Below are 27,500 nucleotides of genomic sequence, written 5' to 3' on the forward strand. Positions count from 1 at the left end.
GTCTCGGAGAAAAGGATTTTACGGTGAGTAACACAAAAATCCCTATTTCTCCTTCATCTCATTGGGGGACACAGGACTCTGGGATGTCCTAAAGCAGTCCCTGGGTGGGAAATTGACTCTCTGGAATAACATCCAGGCATCTACCGCCTATAGGTGCGCTACCGCTGCTTGAAGAATCCTTGTACCCAGACTTGCATCTGCAGAAGTCTGAGTATGGATATTATAGTGTTTGGAAAAGGTATGCAAACTGGACCAGGTTGCTGCCTTGCAAACCTGTTTTGCTGAAGCCTGGTGCCGAAGCGCCCAGGAAGCCCCCACTGCCCGAGTGGAGTGTGCTCTGATTCCGGCCGGAAAGACCATGCCCTTGACGCTGTAGGCCTGCTGAATAGCCGATCGTATCCACCTGGCCATGGTCGATCTTGAAGCAGCGAGTCCCTTCCTGCAACCCTCAGGGAGTACAAACAGCGCATCCGTCTGCCGAAAAGGTGCCGTCCGTAAAATGTACCTCCTAAGTGCTCTCACTAGGTCTAGTGTATGGAGAGCTTTTTCCACACGGTGCGTTAGCGCCGGACAAAAAGAAGGTAAGACAATGTCCTCGTTAATGTGAAACGAGGAAACCACCTTTGGCAAAAAAGAGGGTGCTGGCCTGAGCACAACCTTATCCTGATGGAACCGTAGAAACGGAGCCCGGCAGGATAGAGCCGCCAGCTCTGATACCCGCCTAATGGAAGTTATGGCCACCAAGAACACGACTTTCCAGGAAAGGCAAGTCAAGGACGTCCTGAAGAGGATCAAAAGGAGCTTCCTGCAAGGCACTTAAGACCAGGTTAAGGTCCCAAGCATCCAGGGGGGCCCTGTAAGGCGGTACCATGTGAGCGACTCCCTGTACAAAAGTTTTCACCTGTAAACTGATAGCGATCCTGCGCTGAAAAAGAACCGACAAGGCTGATATTTGTCTTCTGAGAGTACTTGGTGCAAGCCCCGAATCCAGGCTGGCTTGGAGAAAAGAATGTTAGGGATGGAGAAGCGTAGTGGGGGAAGCCCACGCTTTCTGCACCATGAAAGGAAAACCTTCCAGGTGTGATGGTAAATACGTGCCGAGACGGATTTCCGGGCGCTAATCATGGTAGCGGCAACCTTTTGGGAAAACCCGGCCTGCGTCAGAATCCAAGATTCAATGGCCAGGCCGTTAAACACAGGGCCCCTAAGTTCTGGTGGTAGATCGGGCCCTGAGACAGTAGATCTGGGCGCTCTGGAAGCCGCCAAGGAACATCGGCGAGCAGCTGCACTAGGTCTGCATACCATGACTGATGAGGCCAATCTGGGGTGACCAGGATTGCTGGGACTTCCTCTGTCTTGACCTTCCGACTACCTTCGGGAGCAGTGCCAGAGGGGGAAAACAGATATGGGAGACAAAACTGGTTCCAAGGTAGAACTAAAGCGCCAAGGCGATAACCTGTGGATCTCGATACTGGGAGACATACCTGGGTACTTTGGCATTCATCCCGGAAGCCATCAGATCCACGTCCGGGGTTCCCCAGTGCTGGCATATTTGTCGAAAAACTTCAGGATGGAGAGACCACTCCCCGGATGCAAGGCCCTGACGACTGAGAAAATCCACAGCCCAGTTTTTCTCGCCAGGGATGTGGACTGCCGAAATCACAGAGTGATTCTTCTTGGCCCAGCAGTGGACCTGTTTTACCTCGTGCATGGCCGCCCTGCTGCAGGTACCCCCTTGATGATTTATGTATGCCACCGCTGTGGCAGTGTCGGATTGAATCCGGACAGGGCGGCCTGCCAGAAGATGATGAAAATGCTGCAGAGCCAGCCGAACCGCCCGAATCTCCAAAAGATTGATCGGAAGGGTTGACTCCCGCGAGGACCAGCGTCCCTGGGCTGTGTGGTGGCAAAACACTGCTCCCTAACCGAGAAGACTGGCGTCTGTCGTGACTACCAGCCAATGGGCTGGGGGAAAAGGCTTCCCCTGTCATAGAGAAGGAATCGTTGACCACCATGCGAGAGCCTGTCTGACCTGGGGAGACAGACGGCACCTGAGGTTGAGAGAGCACGGATTCTTGTCCCATGCTGCCAAAAGTGCACGTTGGAGAGGACGAAGATGGAGTTGCGCAAATGGCACGTCCTCTATTGCCGCCACCATCCTTCCTAAGACCCTCATGCAGAACCGGATTGTATGGTAGATCGGCCGGCGAAGGACCCTCACCTCTTGCCGGAGGGTCAGGACCTTGTCCCGGAGCAGGATTGTTAAACCTTGTGAGGAGTCGAAGATCATCCCAAGAAAAGAGATTTTCTGAGATGGTACCAGGGACGATATCTTTAGATTCACAAGCAACCCTAGGCGAGAAAGAGTATCCAGAGTAATGCTGACATTTTCCTCGCAGGCCCGAAAAGACAGCCCCTTGATAAGGAGGTCGTCTAGATATGGCAAGACGAGTATGCCCCGGGAATGCAGGATGGACACCACTGCTGCCATGACCTTGGTGAACACTTAGGGTGCGGTGGCCAGTCCGAAAGCTAAGGCTGTGAACTGGAAATGTAGGCTGCCTACGGCAAAACGAAGAAATTTTTGATGCGAAGGAAATATGGGAATGTGAAGGCATCTTGAATATCTATTGAAGCTAAGAATTCTCCCTTTTCCATTGCCGCTATGACCGACCGGAGAGATTCCATTTGAAAGTGACGAATGTAGACGAACCTGTTTAAAAATTTCAGGTCCAAAATGGGCCTTACAGTTCTGTCTTTTTTGGGAACTATAAACAGGTTGGAATAGAACCCCTGAAATCTCTCTTCCTTCGGGACTGTAGTGGTGACCCCGCGGAGCCGAAGGGATTCTACAGTTTTGAACAGGGCTTGTACCCGGGATTCTGAACTGGGAAGGTGGGAGGGAAAGAACCGTCATGGGGGATAGCTGACAAACTATCTTGTACCCTGAGGACACCAGTTCTCTTACCCACCTGTCGTGAACCACCGTGAGCCAGGACTGATGAAACAAGAGTAGACGGCCGACTACTCTGTCGGTGGCGATCAGAGACCGCCTCCAGTCATTTGGCTGAAAACCTATGGGACCTAGATCCCCTTGATCTTGGCAGCTGGGACCGCATTCTTCCCAATGGGTTGGCCCTGTAAGAGATCTGATGATCTCTGTCCTGATTAGGTTGACCTGGGCCAAAGGGGCTTGATTCTGGAGTCCACCTGGTGTTACGAAAGGACTTGAAAACGAGCCTAAAACAGGCGACGAAAAGGTTATTTAATCTTTTGCTGTGGGAGAAAATTGCTTTTCCCCTCTGTGGTATCAGAGATGAGCTGATCCAGTTTTTCCCCAAATAAATCAACCACCCTGATATGGGAGAGTCGTAAGGGATTTTTTCTATGTAGAATCCGCCCGCCAAGTTCTCAACCAAAGAGCCTTTCTAATGGCAATTGTGTTTGCGGCAGCCAATGCCGCACAGTTCGCTGCATTCAAAGATGCATTGATCAGGTAGCCCCCAGCTAGAGCTATCTGATTTGACATCTCCGTCAATTCCGCTGGTAGGTCCCTCTCCTGTAGAGCCTTAGTTAAAGATTCTCACCAAGATATCATGGCCTTAGCTACCCAAGTCGCCGCAAAAGAGGGCAAGAGGGCTGAACCTGAGGCCTCAAAAACTGAATGAGCCAAACTTTCTATGAGCCGATCAGTTGGATCCCTAATAGAGGAGCCGTTGGGAAGGGATAGCAGCATGTTAGAGGCTAAACTAGAAACCGGTGGATCTACCGAAGGGGATTCTGCCCACTTCTTACGCAGCTCAGGGGCGAAAGGGTATCTTGCATTTAGAGCCTTCTGTCCCGGACAAAGTCCTCAAACTCAGGGTGGGAGGAAAACACCCTATGAGGCTGCTTTATCCTCTTGAACGATACCTTCTGACCAGAGGCCAAGGTGGATTCATCCTCTATACCCAGGGTTTGGTTGACGGCCTCAATTAGGCTGTCTACTGACTCCTGATAATCCGGCGCCTCTAAATTGAGGGACCCTTCAGAATCGTAGTCTGAACCATGTTCACTAATCTCCGCTGGTGAGGGTGAACGAGAGGAGGAACTCAAGGATGCAGATGTACCTGATGGACCGGGAGATGCTGTGTGGGTTCGTTTCCCCCGCATCTGCCTAGTGAGAGCGCGGCCCCTGCAGGCCAGTGAGTCGGAAGACCTCTCCAAGGCAGAAGAACCGCTGTCCCTGGCCCCGGCCGGGGTTTGAAGGGACTCGATTGCCTTTGTTAGGGATGCCATAGATTGCAACAAGGACGTGACCCATTCCGGGGGGAGAAACTACAGTTTCTGCCTGAGTCGAGGCTCCAGTGAGTGCAGGGGAGGGCTCCTGAGCGCATTCGGAATCGCAGGCCTCACAGAGACGATTACTCTAGGCATGCGGAAAAGCGGACAGACAGGCTACACATGCGGTATATAAAACCGTATGAGACTTGGTCCTTCTAGACATGGTGACCCTGCTGATGCTATAATCAGTGTTTTTAGACAGGCTGCAGAAACAAATATGGCAGCTGTCAGGCTGGGGGGAGTAGCACTTACCCTAGTCCTGTGGAACCTGTCACAGGGCGACAGAACCGCGCTGTTCCTTTAAAAAGGAGCACTTCCTAGGTGGGTGGTTCCTATTGAGGAGCAGGTGTAAAACGCTGCGGAATCCACACAAAGAATTGACATGCTGCGGAAAATACAACGGAGCGGTTCCGCGCGGTATTTTACGCACTATGTGCGGAGCGGATTTGGTTTTCCATAGGCTTACATGGTACTGTAAACCTGATGGAAAACTGCTGCGAATCTGCAGCGGCTAATACGCTGCGGATCTGCAGCCAAATCCGCAACGTGTGCACATAGCCTTTTTCTTCCACTGAGAGCTCCTTTGTCTGCGTCTTATGGGTTCAAAGCAACAGCTTTCAAATAAAAATGCCACAGCTGGAATCAAATCCAGACCTTTAACCTGCTTAATTGATGATGAATTAACGAAGGAACACCCCATGCAGCACATTAAAAAGCTTGAGATAACTGTCCAATTACTTTTGGTCCCTTTACAAAGACGCAGCTACATATTAAAAAGCTGTAATTCCTGAACCCTTCTCCAATTAAGATGCAAATACCCTCAAATTATAGCTGAGAGTCTGCATTTTAAGCCCATATTGATTATATAACTGTATCTTGAATATGTTTTAGTCAACAGCTAAATTACCAAAAACTTTGGTCACTGTCCGAATATTTCAGGACCTAACTGTATTCACATGATAATCCTATTTCTGATCTGCAATTAATCCTGGCATACATGAGAACAAGTAGTGCAAAATGTGGTTTGTATATTGAATGTGATCCAGCAAAATCACCCGAGCACCAAAATTCACACAATTACTAGTGATGAGCGAGTGTACTCATTACTCGATATTTCCCGAGCACGCTCGGGTGTCCTCCGAGTATTTTTTAGTGCCGCAGCTGGATGATTTACAGCTACTAGCCTGCTTGATTACATGTGGGGATTCCCTAGCAACCAGGCAACCCCCACATGCACTTAGCCTGGCTATTAGCTGTAAATCATTCAGCTGCGGCGATGAAAACTAAATCTCTGAGCACTAAAAAAATACTCGGAGGACACCCGAGCATGCTCGGGAGGGAAATCTCGAGTAACGAGTATATTCGCTCATCACTAGTTATGACAGGTTCCTTTTCATTCTCGCTGTACCAATCCTCTGCCGCACTACTGACTTAGGAAAATTATGAAGTAAATCATGTGGGTACCACTTGGTAAGAGAGACTTGGCAGCGGATCAGCATTAGGAACCCCAAATTTCAGGTGGCATTCCACCAAGATGTTATAGTTACTACATCTTATACACGCTCGATCTTAAAAAGATTATATTTAAGTAGAAACACCGAAATCAGCAACGTGACACTTATCAGATCGTGTACTGTTGTTTATTGACAGTGAAGGTTTTATCTCCAGGACATCATTGCTGTGACTAGCTGTCGAGCAAACACTTGTCCGATCACACCCCCCTCCTGTAATAAGCAGCTCACTGTCAATACACTATGAGCATAGATAGCCTTGTGTGGGTGGGGTCAGCTTTCTCAGCTCTGCTTCGTGCCAAATCTAAAAACTCTCTTTGTATCACAACTGCTGCACCCCGTAATCGAAGCGATACATCGTTGGATTCTGGGTCTCTTTTCCTACATCAAGCTGCTGTCAGATGAGTTAGAAAAAACCTGCTTACAGATTCCCTCTAAATGGAATCTATCAACAGGATTTAACTTCCCTTTCAAATACAAGTCCTGCAATACCTTTACATGACCAGTCCGCTTTACTGTACTGAGAAATTGGTGTTTGAAATGATATACAAATGTAGATCTGACACCTGTCACAGCAGCTCTATTCCTCGCCCAGAGTCAGCTTCTTCTTGACTGACGGCTCTTTTGCCTGAAGTCGCACAGCATAGAAGCTGTCAGTCAAAAAGAAGGAGGCGGCGCTGGAGGGGAATGGAGCTGGAGTGACAGAGGCTTCAGATCTACAGCCTCAATAGCATATCAAGTCAAACACTGATTTCTCAGTAATGGAGGAATGGACTGGCCATGTAAAGATATTGCTGGACTTGTCATTGAAAGAGCCACATTTGCATCAGACAGCAGGACATAAACAATCATGCTAAACCCCAAATGATGTATAGGGTGGTACCTGCTTGTCAGTGCAGCCCAAGATCATCCGGCTCTTGACCAGGGGGCTTCTTCGTGCACTTTAGGCATTAGCGATTTCCAGTTCTGTCCTAGATATTTGGTTGGTTTCCAGCTGCAGAGAGAAAGATAACAAAAAAAATAAGATAAGGAAGTTACACAAGTGATTGAACATATGAAAAGTTCATGGTAAACACACCGAAGTTTTAAGGAAGTGGCCTGGCACTGTGTTAAGGGAGTGGGGCACTGTGGTTTATTGGAAGGTCAGGGTTGGTGGGTTAGGGTGGGAGAATAACTACATCATACATACATGGAATACCAGGGTACAGTCATGGCCAAAATTTTTGAGAATGACACCAAAATTATATTTTCACATGATCTGCTGCCCTCTGGTTTTTATTAGTGTTTGTCTGATGTTTATATCACATACAGAAATATAATTGCAATCATATTATGAGTACCAATAGGTTTTATTGACAGTTAGAATGAGTTAATGCAGCAAGTCAATATTTGCAGTGTTGACCCTTCTTCTTCAAGACCTCTGCAATTCTCCCTGGCATGCTCTCAATCAACTTCTGGACCAAATCCTGACTGATAGCAGTCCATTCTTGCATAATCAATGCTTGCATTTTGCCTGAATTTGTTGGTTTTTGTTTGTCCACCCGTCTCTTGATCATTGACCACAAGTTCTCAATGGGATTAAGATCTGGGGAGTTTCCAGGCCATGGACCCAAAATCTCTATGTTTTGTTCCATGAGCCATTTAGTTATCACCTTTGCTTTATGGCAAGGTGCTCCATCATGCTGGAAAAGGCATTGTTGGGCGCCAAACTGCTCTTGGACGGTTGGGAGAAGTTGCTCTTGAAGGACACTCTGGTACCATTCTTTATTCATGGCTGTGTTTTTAGGCAAGACTGTGAGTGAGCCGATTCCCTTGGCTGAGAAGCAACCCCACACATGAATGGTTTCAGGATGCTTTACAGTTGGCATGAGACAAGACTGGTGGTAGCGCTCACCTCTTCTTCTCCGAATAAGCTGTTTTCCAGATGTCCCAAACAATCAAAAAGGGGATTCATCAGAGAAAATGACTTTTCAGTCCTCAGCAGTCCACTCCCTGTACCTTTTGCAGAATATCAGTCGGTCCCTGATGTTTTTTCTGGAGAGAAGTGGCTTCTTTGCTGCCCTCCTTGAAACCAGGCCTTGCTCAAAGTGTCTCCGCCTCACAGTGCGTGCAGAAGCACTCACACCAGCCTGCTGCCATTCCTGAGCAAGCTCGGCACTGCTGGGAGTCCGATCCCGCAGCTGAAACAGTTTTAAGATACGGTCCTGGCGCTTGCTGGTCTTTCTTGGGCGCCCTGGAGCCTTTTTGACAACAATGGAAGCTCTCTCCTTGAAGTTCTTGATGATGCGATAGATTGTTGACTGAGGTGCAATCTTTGTAGCTGCGATACTCTTCCCTGTTAGGCCATTTTTGTGCAGTGCAATGATGGCTGCACGTGTTTCTTTAGAGATAACCATGGTTAACTGAAGAGAAACAATGATACCAAGCACCAGCCTCCTTTTAAAGTGTCCAGTGATGTCATTCTTACTTAATCATGACTGATTGATCGCCAGCCCTGTCCTCATCAACACCCACACCTGTGTTAATGGATCAATCACTAAAACGATGTTAGGCCTCTTTCACACTTCAGTTGTTTGGCGTCAGTCTAAAACCGCCAGTTTCCTCAAATAACGGATCCGTCATTTTTTTTTTACGGATCAGTTATTTTCCCATAGACTTGCATTGGTGACGGATTGTGACGGATGGTCGTCCGTTCCATCCGTCATGCGACGGATCCGTCGAAATTTGGCGGACGTTGTCTAGACATAGACGGACATTAAAACGTTTTTTGTCAACGCCGAAATGACGGTTCGCGACGGATCCGTCGCGTCAGTCATTCCATAGAATGGCCGCCTATGGGCGACGGCTCCGTCGCGACCGTCATTTCAGCGGATCCGTCGCCCCAATCCGCTTTTTCAATTGCGCATGCTCCAAAAAGTAGATACTTTTCCCAGACAACCCCCAAGTAACGGATCCGTCAAAAAAACGGATCCGTTAGAACCGTTTTCTCAACAATTGTGACGGATCCGTCGATCCGTCACTATGTCGGAAGTGACTGACGCCAAACAACTGAAGTGTGAAAGAAGCCTTAGCTGCTCCTTTTAAGGCAGGACTGCAATGATGTTGAAATGTGTTTTGGGGGTTAAAGTTCATTTTCTGGGCAAATATTGACTTTGCAAGTACAGTAATTACTGTTAAGCTGATCACTCTGACATTCAGGAGTATATGCAAATTGCCATTAGAAAAAATGAAGCAGTAGATTTTGGAAAAATTAATATTTGTCTCATTCTCAAAATTTTTGTCCATGACTGTACACACTCATTGGATCAAGGCACAACACATGAGGGCAGCCAAATGGGTATCTTACAAAGTAGAGTTCTGACCATGGGAAAGCTAGTAACAACACGTGGCACATCACATCTAAAGCACTCCACGTGGAAAGAAAGCTTACGGGAATCCAAATGCTTCTGTGCTTACATCAGACGTACTATCCCATCGAGGTGACCTAGGCCCATATGACCATCGACGGGATATGCGACATCCAGCTGACAGACTCCACAGCTGACATCCGGCACTATGGAGCGGTCACGGATTTTAACCCCCCGGAACACTGCGATCAAACAAGATTGCAGCGTTCCGGTGGCATAGGGAAGCATCGCGCAGGGAGGGGGCTCCCTGTGTGCTTCCCTGAGACCCTCAGAACAGCGCGATGTGATCGCGTTGTTCTGAGGGTCTCCTCCATGTAGGCCTCCCAGATCCAAGATGGCCACGGGGTCCCTCAGGGAGGTGGCTTGTCAGTGCCTGCTCAGAGCAGGCGCCGGAAAGCCTCCTGCACTGCCTAGTAGATCGATGATCTGACACAGTGCTCTGCAAAGCGTCAGATCAGCGTTCTGACACTATATAGTGATGTCCCACCTTGGGACAAAGTAAAAAAAAAAGTAAAAAAAAAAAATAAAAAATTATATACTGTGTAAAAATATTTTTTTTAAATTCCTAAATAAAGAAAAATAAATATTGTTCCAATAAATATATTTCTTTATGTAGATTAAAACAAAAAAAAAAACACAAGTACACATATTTAGTATCGCCGCGTCCGTAACGACCTGACCTATAAAACTGTTCCACTAGTTAACCCCTTCAGTGAACATCGTAAAAAAAATAAAAAACTAAGCAAAAAACAATGCTTTATCATACCGCTGATCAAAAAGAGGACTAAAGGTACCGTTACACTAAACGACTTACCAACGATCACGACCAGCGATACGACCTGGCCGTGATCGTTGGTAAGTCGTTGTGTGGTCGCTGGGGAGCTGTCACACAGACAGCTCTCTCCAGCGACCAACGATCAGGGGAACGACTTCGGCATCGTTGAAACTGTCTTCAACGATGCCGAAGTCCCCCTGCAGCGCCTTGGTAACCAGGGTAAACATCGGGTTACTAAGTGCAGGGCCGCGCTTAGTAACCCGATATTTACCCTGGTTACCATTGTAAAAGTAAAAAAAAAACACTACATACTCACATTCTGATGTCTGTCACGTCCCCCGCCGGCGTCCACAGGGTTAAAACTGCTTTCGGCAAGAGTGTTGCTAATGCAAGCGCTGCTGCCGAGAGCTTCCTGCACTGAATGTGTCAGCGCCGGCAGTAACAGCGGTGACGTCACCGCTGTGCTCTGCTTTATGGCCGGCGCTGACACACTCAGTGCAGGGAAGCTCTCGGCAGCGCGGCATTAGCAGCGCTCCTGCCGAAAGCAGTTTTAACCCTGTGGACGCCGGGGGACGTGACAGACATCAGAATGTGAGTATGTACTGTTTTTTTTTTTTTAACTTTTACAATGGTAACCAGGGTAAATATCGGGTTACTAAGCGCGGCGGTGCGCTTAGTAACCCAATATTTACCCTGGTTACAAGTGAACACATCGCTGGATCGGCGTCACACACGCCGATCCAGCGATGACAGCAAGTCATCAGCGACGAAATAAAGTTGTGGACTTCTAGCTCCGACCAGTGATATCACAGCGGGATCCAGATCGATGCTGCGTGTCAAACACAACGAGATCGCTATCCAGGACGCTGCAACGTCACGGATCGTTGTCGTTCTCGTTGTAAAGTTGCTGAGTGTGAAGGTACCTTAACACGTGATCAAAAAGACAGATATAAATAAACATTGTGCCGCTGAAAACGTCATCTTGTCCTGCAAAAAAACGAGCCGCCATACAGTGCCATCAGCGAAAAAATAAAAAAGTTCTACCTCTCAGAATAAAGAGATGCAAAAATATTTATATAAAATAGTTTTTATTGTATAAAAGCGCCAAAACATAAAAAAATGATACAAATGAGGTATCGCTGTAATCGTACTGACTTGAAGAATAAAACTGCTTTATCCATTTTACCAAACGTGGAACGGTATAAACGCCCCACCCAAAAGTAATTCATGAATTGCTGATTTTTGTTCATTCTGTCTCCCAAAAATCGTAACAAAAAACGATAAAAAAAAAGTCATTTGCCCGAAAATGGTACCAATAAAAACGTCAACTCGTCCCGCAAAAACCAAGACCTCACATGACTCTGTGGGCCAAAATATGGATAAATTATAGCTCTCAAAATGTGGTGATACAAAAACTATTTTTTGCAATAAAAAGCATCTTCTAGCGTGTGACATCTGCCAAACATAAAAACCCGCAATAAATAGTAAATCAACCCCCCTTTGTTAGGGAAAAGTAATAAAATAAAAAAATGTATTTATTTCCATTTTCCCATTAGGGTTAGGGTTGGGGCTAGAGTGGGGCTTAGTGTTTGGATTATGTTTACGGCTGTCATTAGGGTTACGGGTATGTCAGAGTTAGGGGTGTGGTTAGGGTTATGGTTGGGATTAGGGTTAGGGTTGTGTTGGGGTTAGGGTTGGAGTTAGAATTGGGGTGTTTTCACCGTTTAGGCACATCAGGGGCTCTCCAAACGCGACATGGTGTCCGATCTCAATTCCAGCCAATTCTGCATTGAAAAAGTCAAACGGCGCTTCTTCCCTTCTGAGCTCTGCTGTGCGCCCAAACAGTGGTTTACCCCCACATATGGGTTATCAGAATACTCCAGACTAATTGGGCAACAACTTTTGTGGTCCAATTTCTTTTGTTACCCTTGGGAAAATAAAAATTTTGGGGCTAAAACAAAATTTTTGTGGAAAAAAAAATGATTTTTTATTTTCACGGCTCTGCGTTATAAATTTTAGTGAAACACTTGGGTGTTCAAAGTTCTCAAAACACATCTAGATAAGTTCCTAGGGGGTCTAGATTCCAAAATGGTGTCACTTGTGGGGGCTCTCCAAACGTGACATGGTGTCTGATCTCAATTCCAGCCAATTTTGCACTGAAAAGTCAAACGGCGCTCCTTCTCTTCCAAGCTCTGCCATGTGCCCAAACAGTGGTTACCCCCACATGGGGGGGTCTCTACTGTTTAGGTACATTGTCATGATCTGTACTTTTGCCCTGTCCTGTATTTGAATAATATGCCATTTGATGTATGTAAGGGTACAGTCACACAGTGCCATTTTCATCGCTACGACGGCACGATTCGTGACGTTCTAGCGATATCGTTACGATATCGTTGTGTCTGACACGCTACTGCGATCCGGATCCCCGCTGAGAATCGTATGTCGTAGCAGATCGTTTGAAACTTTCTTTCGTCGTCTAGTGTCCCGCTGTGGCGGCATGATTGCATCGTGTGACACAGGTTGTATACGATGTGCGCACAGTAACCAACGGCTTCTACATCGCAAATACGTCATGAAATTATCGCTCCAGCGCAGTGTATTGCAATGTGTGACCGCAGTCTACGACGCTGGAGCGATAATCATACGACGCTGCAACGTCACGAATCGTGCCGTCGTAGCGATGAAAATGGCACTGTGTGACGGTACCCTAACTGTTCTCTGGTTTCTATTAGCTGTAATATATGTATTTTCTTGTGCTAGGAGTTTACCTGTAACAATGTCTCCTTTCCCCAATACTTGCAGCCCTAAGCTATAATGTAATTAAGCTTTGTCAACTAGTGAAGGAATAGCCATTCTTCCTCACAGCAGGTGGCTAGTCAAATGTACATACTACGGAGCCGAACAGTCTAGAATCTTCTGATGGACTCAACCATTGAATAGAAGGTGTGACCCCTACCCCCCTTCATGGGCGGATCCCAGGAGCTCAGACAATCCATTCTTATTTTGAGATCAGATGTGAGTTGACTTTGGAAGGAGAAGGAGTGGGGATTCTTAGCTGAGGCAAGACCCCATGTCCATCTGTGACTGTGGAAGCGAACGGGGCGAGACTTGAGCTGAGGACATATCTCGTCGTTCGTGGGATTGTTTTGTGATCCCTTGGACTCGTGTGGACTATTGTTTTGTTAGCTGGCACAAGGATTATCGGGAGGTGCCCCCGAACCTGTTCCGTTGGACTAATTGTGGACTCTGTAGATCTACCTGCATGTGTTGTTCCAGCGTTCTTGATAATAAATCTGTGGAATCATCCCTTGGCCTGTTGTCCCTTCTTGCTCTGCCGTACACCCCGTCACAAACTGGTGGCAGCGGTGGGATCAGAGCAGAAGGAATGGAGGACAATGGCCCAACATCGGGAACCAGCACCGCAGAGTACAAGAACTGGACTTTGGGGAGCCTACAATCAAAGGCCCGTGAAGTAGGAGTCCGTTTTAAAGGACTCTCCAAGGAGCAGCTAATTGAGGCTTTGGAAGGAGTTCGCCTGCAAGATGACGCTGAGGAAGGATCCTCGCAGCAAATGGAGGAAAGACTGCAGCCGGAGGTAAATACCCAAAAGAGTCAGTGGGTTGTGTGGTACGAGGAGGAGTTGGCATTGCTGGGAGAGGAGGCCACAATAGACGATAAGAGAGAGGCCATTCACAGAGCTCAGGAGATGGCATTGCTGGAGAGGCAGATCGCTTTGGAAGCAGCTAGAAGCTCCAGACAGACTATAACCCCAGCACCCACCATGAGGGAACTCCCCAGAGTGTCCCGCAAAGACTTCAAGCCGTTTAATGAGGCTGCAGGCGACATTGAGAGCTTCTTCCAGGACTTTGAGCATCAGTGTCGATTAATGGAAGTCCCGGACAGGGAGCGAGTCCGACATCTTGTGGGGCTCTTAGAGGGTGGAGCTGCCGCAGCCTATAGAGCTATGGGCCCTCGAGAGAACTGTGAGTATGCGGGGATTAAACGGACTATTCTAGAACATTATGCTGTGACGCCAGACACTTACAGGACTCAGTTCCGTACTTTAGCCTGCAATGAGGAAGTGTCTTTCAAGATGTATGCCCACAGACTCAAACAAATATGTAATCGCTGGCTGGAAGCAGAGGAGGCCTTAACCTGGGAGATCTTTCTCCAGGTTATCCTAAAAGAGCAGTTTTACTTCAAGTGCCCTGCTGAGATCCGGGAATGGGTGCGTGAGAGGAGACCAGTCACTGTGGAGGAAGCTGCAGCTCTAGCTGATGAGGTTCTCACCATCAAGCCTCAGTGGAGGGTTCTGTTAGAGGATCGAGAGAGGCCTACCAGCCCCACAACCCCGGTGGCCCCCAGTTCTTCTGTCCCCATTGTTCCCCGTTCCTCTAAGCCACCACCTCATGCTGATACCCGTGTAAATGTCCCTCCAGTTGCTTCTACTGCGTTTTCTGGAATACAACGAGGAGAGGAAGTAGCAGAGCGCAGGTGTTATGGCTGTGGGCATCCGGGGCATCTGCAGGCCTCATGCCCAGCCAGCTCATGGAGGAGTCGTCCTCAAACCCCTACAGCACCTTCAGGTGGGGGCCGGCCTCCAGGTTCCCTTACCCCTCACCCAAGAGGACGCCTTGGATGGAGTGAGACTCAGCACAGAAGCTATCGATGTGGGCAGCCGGGGCATCTGCAAGCCTCCTGCCCAGCTGTTCAAATGAGGATTGATCCTAAACCCAGTCGTATTATTAATTATGTACAGCCAAGTGCCATGGAGGAAGACGTGTCACCACTACGTGAGGACCGGCCTAGTGCCTCACCCACCCATGTTGCACCACTAGGAGTTTATGGTGTGCGACCTGCAGCTATGATGACATCTGCTCATCGAGGCAAGCACTTGCAGGAGGTCGTGCTGGATGGACAGAGACTTCTTGGATTTTGTGACTCGGGGGCTTTCCTCACACTGGCTGATCCCCGAGTGGTTCGGCCTGAGGCAATCCATAGAGGACCTGGGATTGTTATTGAACTGGCTGGTGGACATTGGAGGACTATTCCCACAGCCACTCTGGATCTGAACTTTGGTTTTGGGGTCAGGCGATGTTTGGTTGGGGTGATGGGAGGTCTGCCTGCAGATGTTCTCCTGGGCAATGATGTGGGAGAGCTACGATGCCAATTCGTGGCTGCATGAAGCCACATGTAAGTTACGCTCTGCCTGTGTGTACTTAACCAGCGACCTGTAGAGGTCCCTAGTACGTACACAAATTGGGAGGGGAAGGGATTGTCATGATCTGTACTTTTGCCCTGTCCTGTATTTGAATAATATGCCATTTGATGTATGTAACTGTTCTCTGGTTTCTATTAGCTGTAATATATGTATTTTCTTGTGCTAGGAGTTTACCTGTAACTGTCTCCTTTCCCCAATACCTGCAGCCCTAAGCTATAATGTAATTAAGCTTTGTCAACTAGTGAAGGAATAGCCATTCTTCCTCACAGCAGGTGGCTAGTCAAATGTACATACTACGGAGCCGAACAGTCTAGAATCTTCTGATGGACTCAACCATTGAATAGAAGGTGTGACCCCTACCCCCCTTCATGGGCGGATCCCAGGAGCTCAGACAATCCATTCTTATTTTGAGATCAGATGTGAGTTGACTTTGGAAGGAGAAGGAGTGGGGATTCTTAGCTGAGGCAAGACCCCATGTCCATCTGTGACTGCGAAAGCGAACGGGGCGAGACTTGAGCTGAGGACATATCTCGTCGTTCGTGGGATTGTTTTGTGATCCCTTGGACTCGTGTGGACTATTGTTTTGTTAGCTGGCACAAGGATTATCGGGAGGTGCCCCCGAACCTGTTCCGTTGGACTAATTGTGGACTCTGTAGATCTACCTGCATGTGTTGTTCCAGCGTTCTTGATAATAAATCTGTGGAATCATCCCTTGGCCTGTTGTCCCTTCTTGCTCTGCCGTACACCCCGTCACATACATCAGGGGCTCTGCAAACACAACATGACGCCGGCAGACCATTCCATCAAAGTCTGCATTCCAAAACGGCGCTCCTTCCCTTCCGAGCTCTGCCATGAGCCCCAACAGTGGTTCCCCTCCACATATGGGGTATCAGTGTACTCAGCACAAATTGATCAACAACTTTTGGGGTTCAATTTCTCCTGTTACCCTTGGGAAAATAAAAAATTGGGGGAGAAAAGATCATTTTTGTGAAAAAAAAATATGATTTTTTATTTTTACGGCTCTACTTTATAAACTTCTGTGAAGCACTTGGGGGCTCAAAGTACTCACCACACATCTAGATAAGTTCCTTAGGGAGTCTACTTTCCAAAATTGTGTCACTTGTGGGGGGTTTCCACTGTTTAGGCACATCAGGGGCTCTCCAAACATGACATGGCGTCCGATCTCAATTCCAGCCAATTTTGCACTAAGTCAAACAGCGCTCCTTCCCTTCCAAGCTCTGCCATGCGCCCAAACAGTGATTTACCCCCACATATGGGGTATCTGCGTTCTCAGGACAAATTGTACAACTTTTGGGGTTTAATTTCGACTGTTACCTTTGGTAAAATAAAACAAATTGGATCTGAAGTAAATTTTTTGTGAAAAAAAGTTAAATGTTCATTATTTTTTTTTAAACATTCCAAAAATTCCTGTGAAGCACCTGAAGGGTTAATAAACTTCTTGAATGTGGTTTTGAGCACCTTGAGGGGTGCGGTTTTTAGAATGGTGTCACACTTGGGTATTTTCTATCATATAGACCCCTCAAAGTGACTTCAAATGTGATGTGGTCCCTAAAAAACAACAACAAATGGTCGTGTAAATATGAGAAATCACTGGTCAACTTTTAACCCTTATAACTCCCTAGCAAAAAAAAATGTGGTTCCAAAATTGTGCTGATGTAAAGTAGACATGTGGGAAATGTTACTTATTATGTATTTTGTGTGACATATCTGTGTGATTTAAGGGCATAAAAATTCAAAGTTGGAAAATTGCGAAATTATCAAAATTTTGCCAAATTTCCATTTTTTCACAAATAAATGCAAGTCATATCAAAGAAATTTTACCACTGTAATGAAGTACAATAAGTCTTGAGAAAAAAGTGTCAGAACCATCAGGATCCGTTGAAGCGTTCCAGAGTTATAACCTCATAAAGGGACAGTGGTCAGAATTGTAAAAATTGGCCTGGTCATTAACGTGCAAACCACCCTTGGTGGTTAAAAGGGTTAATACAAAAAAAAAAAAAAAAATCCAAAGCAAATCTGCTGCTGTTAGTACAGTAAATGTGGCGCTCGTCAATGCTCTATAGAGAATAGCCCCAGGGGCTGACTGGCCCAGGTGGCAAAGAGGCAAATGCCCCCCGGGCCGCTCCCCCAGCAGCTGTTCAGGGCCGGCTGCCTGGTGGTGGCTACAGCCACACAGCAAATTGTGCGCAGCCATGTTTGCTGTACTGTGACATGGCTGGCAGCAGACACAGCTGCATCACAGTTAGCGCACATGTCTGTGCTGGGGCCAGGAGCTATGCTTGGCTGTCACCTTGATGGCTGCGCAGCTACTGCTCCCTTCATGTTCTCTATACTTCCAGGTTAGCTGTTGGGCATGCGCGATGGCGTCCTCACGCACACGCCAACATGACCCGAATGCTAGAAGCAGAGAGGCACTGCAGGGGAGCGACTGGTGAGGTAAGTATGAAGAACTTTTTTGTTTTCTTTATAAAATAAATTTAATGGTGGGTAACTGCAAGTTATGAAGTGGGGGGTGTAAGGAGGCTGCACACGATGGAATTTGGGGATTAAAGGAGACTGCACATGATGGAGTGAGGGGGTAAGTGGGGCTGCACATGAAGGTTGAGTGGGGCTGTACATGATGGAGTGGGGCTGCACATGATGAAGGGGGAGTGGGGCTGCACATGATAGTTTAGTGGATAAAGGAGACTGCACATGATGAAGTGGGGAGAGTGGGGCTGTACATGATGGAATGGGGCAGCACATGATGATGTGGGGGTAAGGGGGATTGCGCATGATGAAGGGGGAGTGGGGCTGCACATGAAGTGGGGGGTAAGGGGGACTGCACATGATGAAATGGGGGTTAATTGGGACTGCACATGATGAATTGGGGGTTAAAGGGGACTGCACATGATGAAGTGGGGGTAAGGTGATCTGCACATGATGAAGTGGGAGAAGGGGACTGCAGGACTGCACATGATGAAGTGTGTCTGATGTGGGACTGCTCATGATGAAATGGAAGGGGGCTGCAAATGATGAAGGGGCACTGCAGATGAAGTGAGGGGGTGATAGGGGACTGCAATGAATGAAGTAAGGGGACTTCAAATTACAGTGGGGGGGCTGCAAAATGATAAATTCAGTGTGAGGGACAGGGGACAGCAATTTAATTGAAGGTGGGGGTGGGGAGAGCAAATGATCAATTGAAGAGGGGGTGGGGAGAGCAAATGATGATCTAGGGGAAGAACAAATAATTAATTTTAAGGGTGGGGGAGTACATGATGTATTGAATGTGGGGTAGAGCAGTAGATAATGAATAGAGGGTGAGAGAGAAAGACATGACAATGAATTGGGGCGGGAGGGGCATGTAACTATAATGAATCGGGGTTAGGGTTAGAGTGATAGGTACATAGTGGGGGGCGTTGAGGATGAAGTGACTGGTAATGAATTGGGGAAAGAGTACAGGTGCTAATTAATTTATATATTAAATGGGGAAAGTGGCTATTTATAGTTAGTGGGTGCACAGTGGTGGATTATAATTTATATTTGGAATGGTCAGTTAATAATAATAATTATAATAATTTTATTTCTATAGTGCCAACACTTTACATTTTAGAGGGGACTTGTACAGACAATGGACATTAAGCATAACAATAAACACATAGATCAACAGATACCAAAAGGAATGAGGGCCCTGCTCGCAAGCTTACAATCTATGTGGTTGCATAATAACCAATTATATATTGTTTGTGGGTGCACCTCTGTATTCAGATGTCTAGTGTACACCATGTTCCAAATTATTATGCAAATTGGATTTAAGTGTCATAAAGATTTAATTGTTTTGTTTTTCAAATAAACTCGTGGATGGTATTGTGTCTCAGGGCTCAATGGATCACTGAAATCAATCTTAAACACATGTGATCATTAGTTTTCCAGGTGATTCTAATGAAAGAAAAACTACTTAAAAAATGATGTTCCACATTATAAAGCAGACCACAGGTTTCAAGAAAAATGGGAAATAAAAAGGATCTCTCTGCTGCTGAAAAGCATTAAATAGTGCAATGCCTTGGTCAAAGTATGAAAACATTAGATATTTCACGAAAACTTAAGAGTGATCATCATACTGTGAAGAGATTTGTGACTGAAACAGAGCACAGAGTTCATGCAGATAAAGGCATAATGAGGAAGGTTTCTGCCAGACAAATTCATTGGATAAAGAGAGCAGCTGCCAAAATACCATTACAAAGCAGCAAACAGTTATTTGAAGCTGCTGGTGCCTCTGGAGTCCCTCGAACTTCAAGGTGTAGGATCCTTCAAAGGCTTGCTGTGGTGCATAAATCTACTATTCGGCCACCCCTAAACAGTGTTCACAAGCAGAAACGGTTGCAATGGGCCCAGACACACATGAAGACTGATTTCTTGTTTACTGATGAATGTCGAGCAACCCTGGGTGGTCCAGATGGATGGAGTAGTGAATGGTTGGTGGATGGCCACCATGTCCCAACAAGGCTGCAACGTCAGCAAGGAGATGGAGGAGTAATGTTTTGGGCTGGAATCATGGGGAAACAGCTGGAAGGGCCCTTTAAGGTTCCTGAAAGTGTGAAAATGACCTCGGCAAAGTATATAGAGTTTCTGACTGACAACTTTCTTCCATGGTATAAAAATCAGAATTGTGCCTTCTGGAGCAAAATCATCTTCATGCATGACAATGCACCATCTCATGCTGCAAAGAATATCTCTGAGTCATTGGCTGCTATAGGCATAAAAGGAGATAAACTCATGGTGTTGCCACCATCTTCCCCTGACCTTAACCCTATACAGAACCTTTGGGGTATCATCAAGCAAAAGATCTATGAGGGTGGGAGGCAGTTCACATCAAAACAGCAGCTCTGGGAGGCTATTCCAACTTCATGCAAAGAAATACAAGCAGAAACTCTCCAAAAACTCACAAGTTCAATGGAGGCGAGAATTGTGAAGGTGATAACAAAGAAGGGTTCCTATGGTATCATGTGACTTGGCCTGTTAGGATGTTTTGGAGTTAAATAGCTTTTTTGTTCAGTGAATGTGACCTCCTAATGCTGCAAATTCCACAAATGAGCATTTTCAGTTCTTTAAAACAGATCAAATGTTTAGAAATTCTACTGTGCCTAATAATTTCGAAGAACAGTGCATCTTGAGTTTTTATTCATTTTGGAGATTACACTGTTATCATTGGGAGGTTTCTCCAATAAAATTCGATGTATACTCTAACGGGTGATGACTTTTATTAGACTGACTGTCATTTGCACCGACCATTTAGGAAAATCCGAGAAAAATATAATTTGCATGATAATTTGGAACATGGTGTAGAAGAAAGGGAAAAAGTGGGGAATGTGGTCTGGAAGCCATGCTCTAGGTAACTGTGTTATTTTATGCAGAGATGAGTCCTGGCTGGAAGAGGTGATGGCAGTCTGTGCTGGATGAAAATGAGAAGCAAAGATGAAGGACTTCAGCTAGAGACGTCACTAGTGAGTCAGTGAATTACCTGTACACTGACACTATACACTGCATACTATATACAAAGCTTCTATGTATAATGTCACTGGCAGTGGTGATCACTGTATTACCTGTACACTGACACCTTATACAGATCTCCTGTGTATAATGTCACCAGTGATCACTGTAGTATCTTTACACTGACCGTAAATACAGAGTTCCTGTATACAATGGCACTTAGTGTTGTGCTTTTTTAAAATTAATGATCAGTATTGTAGTATACAAGTAGTAAAAGTTGTACACTCCCTGACAGAAGTAATGTCGCTTATCCATGTTATGTAAATAAAAGCTTAGAACCTGATGTTAAATTCATCAATTGGTTGTATAAATTATTCTTTTGAAAGCTGAAACCTTCCAAAATGTGGTTTAGGTTAAGAAAATAAATTGACATCAATGCAGAAATATTGATCAGTTAATGGACACAGAATGGTCAGATTTTAGCAAGACAAAAGTTTTGTCGCCTGGTCATATAATGCACCCAATCCTAGTTTACATCCTCACCTGTGCTCAGTAAATCATCGGTTATTTAGTGTGTGTATAAAAAGAAACCCAGCACCCCAGACCTTCACTTGAACTGCAACTTGAGCTCTTGACAACATGCCAAAAATCCACCAAACCCTGCGACCAAAGCCTGGATTATCAAGAGGCTGAAGACCAGATCCACTGCAGAGGTGGCGGGCACCTTTAATGTGTCTCAGCGTAAAAGTACAAAGAATTAAAAAAAAGATTTGAAGAGACTGGAGATGTGTTTGACTAGCTCAGGTCCGGCAGACCCCGCAAGACAACTGCTCAGGAGGAATGTTTGTTGGTTAGAAAATCCAAAGCAAGCCCCTCTTCCACAGCAGCAGAGCTCCAACAGGTCTGGTCACCTCAAGTCCCTGTGTCAACTAGTAAAAGTTAAATTCACCGCACGTGACACGCCGATCGTTAGCAAGGTGCGGGAGCGCTGCTTGTCATAACAGACATTGCAGGTCCACACTACTGGACAAGATCTTCCATAGGCGGACATTTAGATTACAATAGAGCTTATATTGCACCGCTGGGACTTTCTGTCTTCTCTGTGTATCACTATCTTAGCTGGAAAAAGCGATTACATGACAAAGGCTCTGGTTGAGCCAAAACGTTGTATATAAAAAATCGCAGATGCTGTAATATTCTGTTACGCTCCCAGTTTATGTATAATAAATTTACACCAGACGTTGTATAAGAAACCTAGAGAGAGTGCAGTGAATTTAACTTTTACTGCTATTCTGGGCCATTGGTCCGTTACACCAGCACCTCGCCATATTAAGGCTGAGTGCACACCTAAACCTTTACCTGTGTCAACTAGAACAATTTGTAGGATTCTGTCTCAAAATGGCCTCCATGGTCGAATCAGTGCCCAGAAGCCAGCACTAAACAAAAGGCAAATAAAAAACCGTGTGGCATTTGCAAACTCCCACAGCCTGCTAAATAGATGGACACTGGAAAAGTGGCAGAACATGGATTTCTCTTCAGTAGAATTACACCACAGCTGCCACAAACACTGCAGGAGACCTACTGGAGCCAGTATGGATCCAAAATACACCCAGAAGACAGTTACATTTGGTGGTTGAAAGATCATGGTCTGGGGTTACCTTCAGTATGGGGTGTGCAAAACATTTGCAAGGTGGAAGGCAATATCAATAGCCTAAAATATCAAGAAGTATTAGCTACCGCTTATATTCCAAATCATAAAAGAGGTCAAATTCTGCAGCTGGATGGTGCTCCATCTCATACATCCATCTCTACAACAAAGTTCCTCCAGGCAAAAAAGATCAAGGTGCTCAAGGACTGGCCAGCCCAGTCACCAGACATGAACATCATTGAGCATGTTTGGGGAAGGATGAAAGAGGAAGCTTGGAAGACAAAACCAAAGAATCTAGATGAGCACCACAACTTCATTCACCAATGCTATGCAACATATATTTGTATTTTAAGTTAATTATTTGTCTGTGGGCAACAAAAATTTTGTCTTGCCAAAATCTGACCATTCTGTGTCCATTAACTGATCAATATTTCTGCTTTGATAACAATTTATTTTCTTAACCTAAATCACATTTTGGAGGGTTCCAGCTTTCAAAAGAATAACTTATACAACCAATGGATGAATTTAACATCAGGTTATAAGCTTTTATTTACATAACATGGATAAGCGACATAACTTCTGCCTGGGAGTGTATGGTGGCATCATTGGTCTTTGTATAGAATGTAGTTTCATGTAGAGGTAATGGTGATATTATAATATTATGTATTCTCTGTGTAGTGGTGATAGTACTAGGCACTGTGTAGCTGTATTGTTGTGTGTATGTTTGTAAGTAAGCTCCGTTATGGCACCATATCTAAGCAGTAAGCTTGGTTCTGGTACTCTATCAATGTAATAATCTAGATTATGGTACTGTATGTATGTCGTAATCTCAGTTCTGCTCCAGTTTCTATGTAGCAGACTTGGTTCCATGTAGTAGACTTATTAAGCTCGGTTCAGCTCCCTTATCTCTGTAGAAAGCTCGGTTCTGCTCCCATATCTCTGCAGTAAGCTCGGTTCTGCTCCCATATCTCTGTAGTAAGCTCGGTTCTGCTCCCTTATCTCTCTAGTAAGCTTGGTTCTGTTCCCTTATCTCTGTAGTCTGCTAGGTTCTGCTCCCATATCTCTGTAGTCTGCTAGGTTCTGCTCCCATATCTCTGTAGTAAGTTTGGTTCTGCTCCCATATCTCTGTAGTAAGGTCGATTCTGTTCCCATATCTCTGTAGTAAGCTTGGTTCTGCTCCCTTATCTCTGTAGTAAGCTCGTTTCTGCTGCCATATCTCTGTAGTAAGCCCCGTTCTACTCCCATATCTCTGCAGTAAGCTTGGTTCTGCTCCCATATCCTTGCTGTTAGCTCGGTTATGCTCCCATATCTCTGTAGTAAGCTCGGTTCTGCTCCCATATCTTTGCAGTAAGCTCGGTTCGGCTCCCATATCTCTGAATCTAGTAAGTTCGGTTCTGCTCCCATATCTCTATAATAAGCTCTGTTCTGCTCCCATATCTCTGTAGTAAGCTCTGTTCTGCTCACATATCTCTGTAGTAAGCTCCGTTCTGTTCCCATATTTCTGGAGTAAGCTCGATTCTGCTCCCATATCTATGCAGCAAGCTCCGTTCAGTTACCATATCTGTGTACCAGCCTGTTTTTACAGCCTGTTATCTCTGCTACTTTAATGCAGTGGCCAGATATAAGCAGGGAAAAGGAGGGCCACCGCAACTCGAGGGCCACTGCCTTGTGATTGCCCCCCAGGCTGAAAATTGCCAGCCAGCCCCTGAATAGCCCTATTGTACGAAAATGACCGGGAGAAGAAACGATCAGTTCACTGACATAAAATCCACCAACTGCAGCTCCCAGAGTGAGCTCGGTGTGCTGCAATGGAACCAAAATTCAGGAAACTGACAAATTTTCAAGTATGATATGTGATAACCATATCACAGACTAAAACGAAGAGGTCCACAGTAAAAGCTTCATCGTTTTTATTGAAAAAATGTAAAATAAAAGTCATTTGAAAAAATTACATATTCCTTGTTCTACCTCTGGGGGCATCACACACCTAGGAGGATTATTTAACACTACTTGCAAAATCAGGCTATAGCGGTATGAACAAGAGTACTTTGTCAGGGCAAAGCATTTTTTTCCTCTCTCTATGATGAAGATTTTGCACTATTTACAAGTCCCATCAGAAACCACCATTAGTTAATATATTACCCATTGAAGTACATGTATACATTACAAAGGAACAATCAGAGTTGCTTCACTACTGGACCGGTTGATTTCACAGAGGTGTTACTGACTTGGAGTCACACTGTCCTGTGTACCTTTATTTTTTTGAGCAGTGTATATGGAAAAGAAATTAAAGCTTCACTGAAGGCATTAGGATTACTGATGAGCGAACGTACGCGGATAAGGTGTTATCTGAGCATGCTCATGTGCTAACCGAGTGTCTACAGAGTTCTCAAATAAGTCCCCGTGGATGTATGTCTCATGGCAGACAGCCGCGAGACATGCAGCTGCGGCAACCCGAATATATTTTTCGAGCACAACGAAGACACTCCGTTAGCAAACGAGCATGGTCGGATAACACCTTACCTGGGCACGTTCACTCATCAGCAATTAGGAGGCTTTGGTCTTTCAAGGTGTCACAAGGTTTTCACCTACATTTCTGGGAATCGGCAGAATTTAGGAGATTGTGAGATGACTTATAAAGGCTGTACCCTTTGGATAATGACGATTTTTAGGAAGGCTCCCCAGATAATAATCCTCACATCGTTTCCCAATTATGAGATAGAAAGGTTTACACCGTGCTCACATGCGAGGGTCATGCTGCAGCTTTTAACCACAGCAGCCTTGTGCCTCTGTGGTCCTTCCATTGCTTCCATGCACAATCACCTAATCTTTCAGGAAAACAGCGGTCTCACCTGCAAGACAGAGCTGCCGATCATAATAGCCACGTGGTTTTGCACGTGATACAGTTGATTCTGTGCCAAAATTAAGAGATTGTATAGGGAAGCAGTGTAAGAAATACAGTGGAACAGCGCGGCTGTGGTTAAAAGCTGCAACAGGACATATCTATACACCAGCTGCATCGTCTGCTCAACATCTGGTTCTGAGCACGATACTACACTTATCATGCCTGGTTCAGCAGACGGATAGACTATTGGACGGAAACCTTATCTTCCCTGCCCATCTGTAAAGGCCCCGTCTCACATAGCGAGATCGCTAGCGAGATCGCTGCTGAGTCACAAGTTTTGTGACGCAACAGCGACCTCAGTAGCGATCTCGCTATGTGTGACACGTAGCAGCGATCAGGCCCCTGCTGTGAGATCGCTGGTCGTGTCGGAATGGCATGGACCTTTTTTTGATCGTTGAGGTCCCGCTGACATCGCTGAATCGGTGTGTGTGACACGGATTCAGCGATGTCTTCACTGGTAACCAGGGTAAACATCGGGTTACTAAGCGCAGGGCCGCGCTTAGTAACCCGATGTTTACCCTGGTTACCATCGTAAATGTAAAAAACAAACAAACAGTACATACTCACATTCCGGTGTCCGTCAAGTCCCTTGCCGTCCGCTTCCCGCTCTGACTGACTGCCAGCCGTAAAATGAAACCACAGCACAGCGGTGACGTCACCGCTCTGCTGTTAGGGCCGGCGCTCAGTCAGTGCAGGAAGCGGACGCCGGGGGACGTGAAGGTGAGTATGTAGTGTTTGTTTTTTTACATTTTACACTGGTAACCAGGGTAAACATTGGGTTACTAAGCGCGGCCCTGCGCTTAGCAACCCGATGTTTACCCTGGTTACCCGGGGACCTCGGCATCGTTGGTCGCTGGAGAGCGGTCTGTGTGACAGCTCCCCAGCGACCACACAGCGACAAAACAGCGACGCTGCAGCGATCAGCATCGTTGTCTGTATCGCTGCAGCGTCGCTGTGTGTGACGGGGCCTTAAGACATTACATGTACATCCAAGTGAGTTCCTTACATCTGCGCAGAATGATTACAAGATGGGAAGCCATCTTACACAACACACCCCAATGAACTCTGCTTATAGGGCACGCTTTACCCTTCTACACTCTAACCTACACTTTTAAGGTCTTAAAGAGAAGCTTTCAGAAGATTCCAGCAGCATGACATAGGGACTGGTGGCTCACTTCCTGGCTTGAATGACAGGCCTTTCCTTATTCACCAGGGGTGGGGAACCTCAGGCCCCAGGGCCATTTACGGCCCTCGATGACCTTTTATCAGGCCCCCGATGACCTTCTATCAGGCCCCCCCGAGCAGATTCTCAGGGACCAAATCCTTGGGCAGGGAGATGTATTTTGATTGCCACCAGCTCATTCATTTCTTCTTGCTCTGTTAGCACACACATGTAGCGTTCACTACTGAACACTGAAGGGCATGCAATGAAAGATTACGTCCTGAAACCAGTGCCAGAGCCAGGATGTACTTTGTGGGCGGAGTTTGTACGGCCCCAGAAGGATGGTATAAATATCCAAATGGCCCTTCACAGAAAAAAAAAAAAAAAGTCAACTAAGCCAAGACGGATAAAGAATGTAGCCCAGAGGACAAGTCCCGTTCCTGGCTCAGTTGGTAAGTCATGATTTCTCTAAAATGCAGAAACATTCCAGAGTAAAACACAAGGTAGCCTGTCCCAGTTTCATACTCTGCGTGTCCAAAGAGGTTCTTTATACATTGCAGTTGGTCCATATTTACTCAGGAAACCAAAGGCAATGACACAGCAGATCTGGCATATACCCCCAAGAATGGAAATCTGGATGACAACTCCTTTATTAGTGACTATAGCTGAATAGAATGGACTTAGAAGGTATTGAGATTAACCTTGTGGGGACTTTAAAGGGAATCTGTCAGTAGGAGGAACCTATCCAAGCCTTCTACAGTGGGGCAGAAAAGTATTTAGTCAGTCAGCAATAGTGCAAGTTCCACCACTTAAAAAGATGAGAGGCGTCTGTAATTTACATCATAGGTAGACCTCAACTATGGGAGACAAACTGAGAAAAAAAAATCCAGAAAATCATTGTCTGTTTTTTTATCATTTTATTTGCATATTATGGTGGAAAATAAGTATTTGGTCAGAAACAAACAATCAAGATTTCTGGCTCTTACAGACCTGTAACTTCTTCTTTAAGAGTCTCCTCTTTCCTCCACTCATTACCTGTAGTAATGGCACCTGTTTAG

At 45.9% G+C, this 27,500-nt stretch overlaps 1 protein-coding gene across 3 annotated transcripts in view; it reads right to left on the reverse strand.

Annotated features, from left to right (window-relative positions):
- RHBDF2 (rhomboid 5 homolog 2) overlaps positions 1-27,500 on the reverse strand; it is a 111,224-nt gene that overhangs the window by 34,232 nt on the left and 49,492 nt on the right. For all 3 annotated transcript variants that reach the window (XM_077251823.1, XM_077251826.1, XM_077251825.1), the window contains one exon: positions 6,718-6,828. The gene's annotated coding sequence lies outside the window, so the exon portion shown is untranslated. The remainder of the gene's footprint in view (positions 1-6,717; positions 6,829-27,500) is intronic.

Source organism: Ranitomeya variabilis, chromosome 4 (assembly GCF_051348905.1).
Source record: "Ranitomeya variabilis isolate aRanVar5 chromosome 4, aRanVar5.hap1, whole genome shotgun sequence".
In the NCBI taxonomy this organism is placed as follows: Eukaryota; Metazoa; Chordata; class Amphibia; order Anura; family Dendrobatidae; genus Ranitomeya; species Ranitomeya variabilis.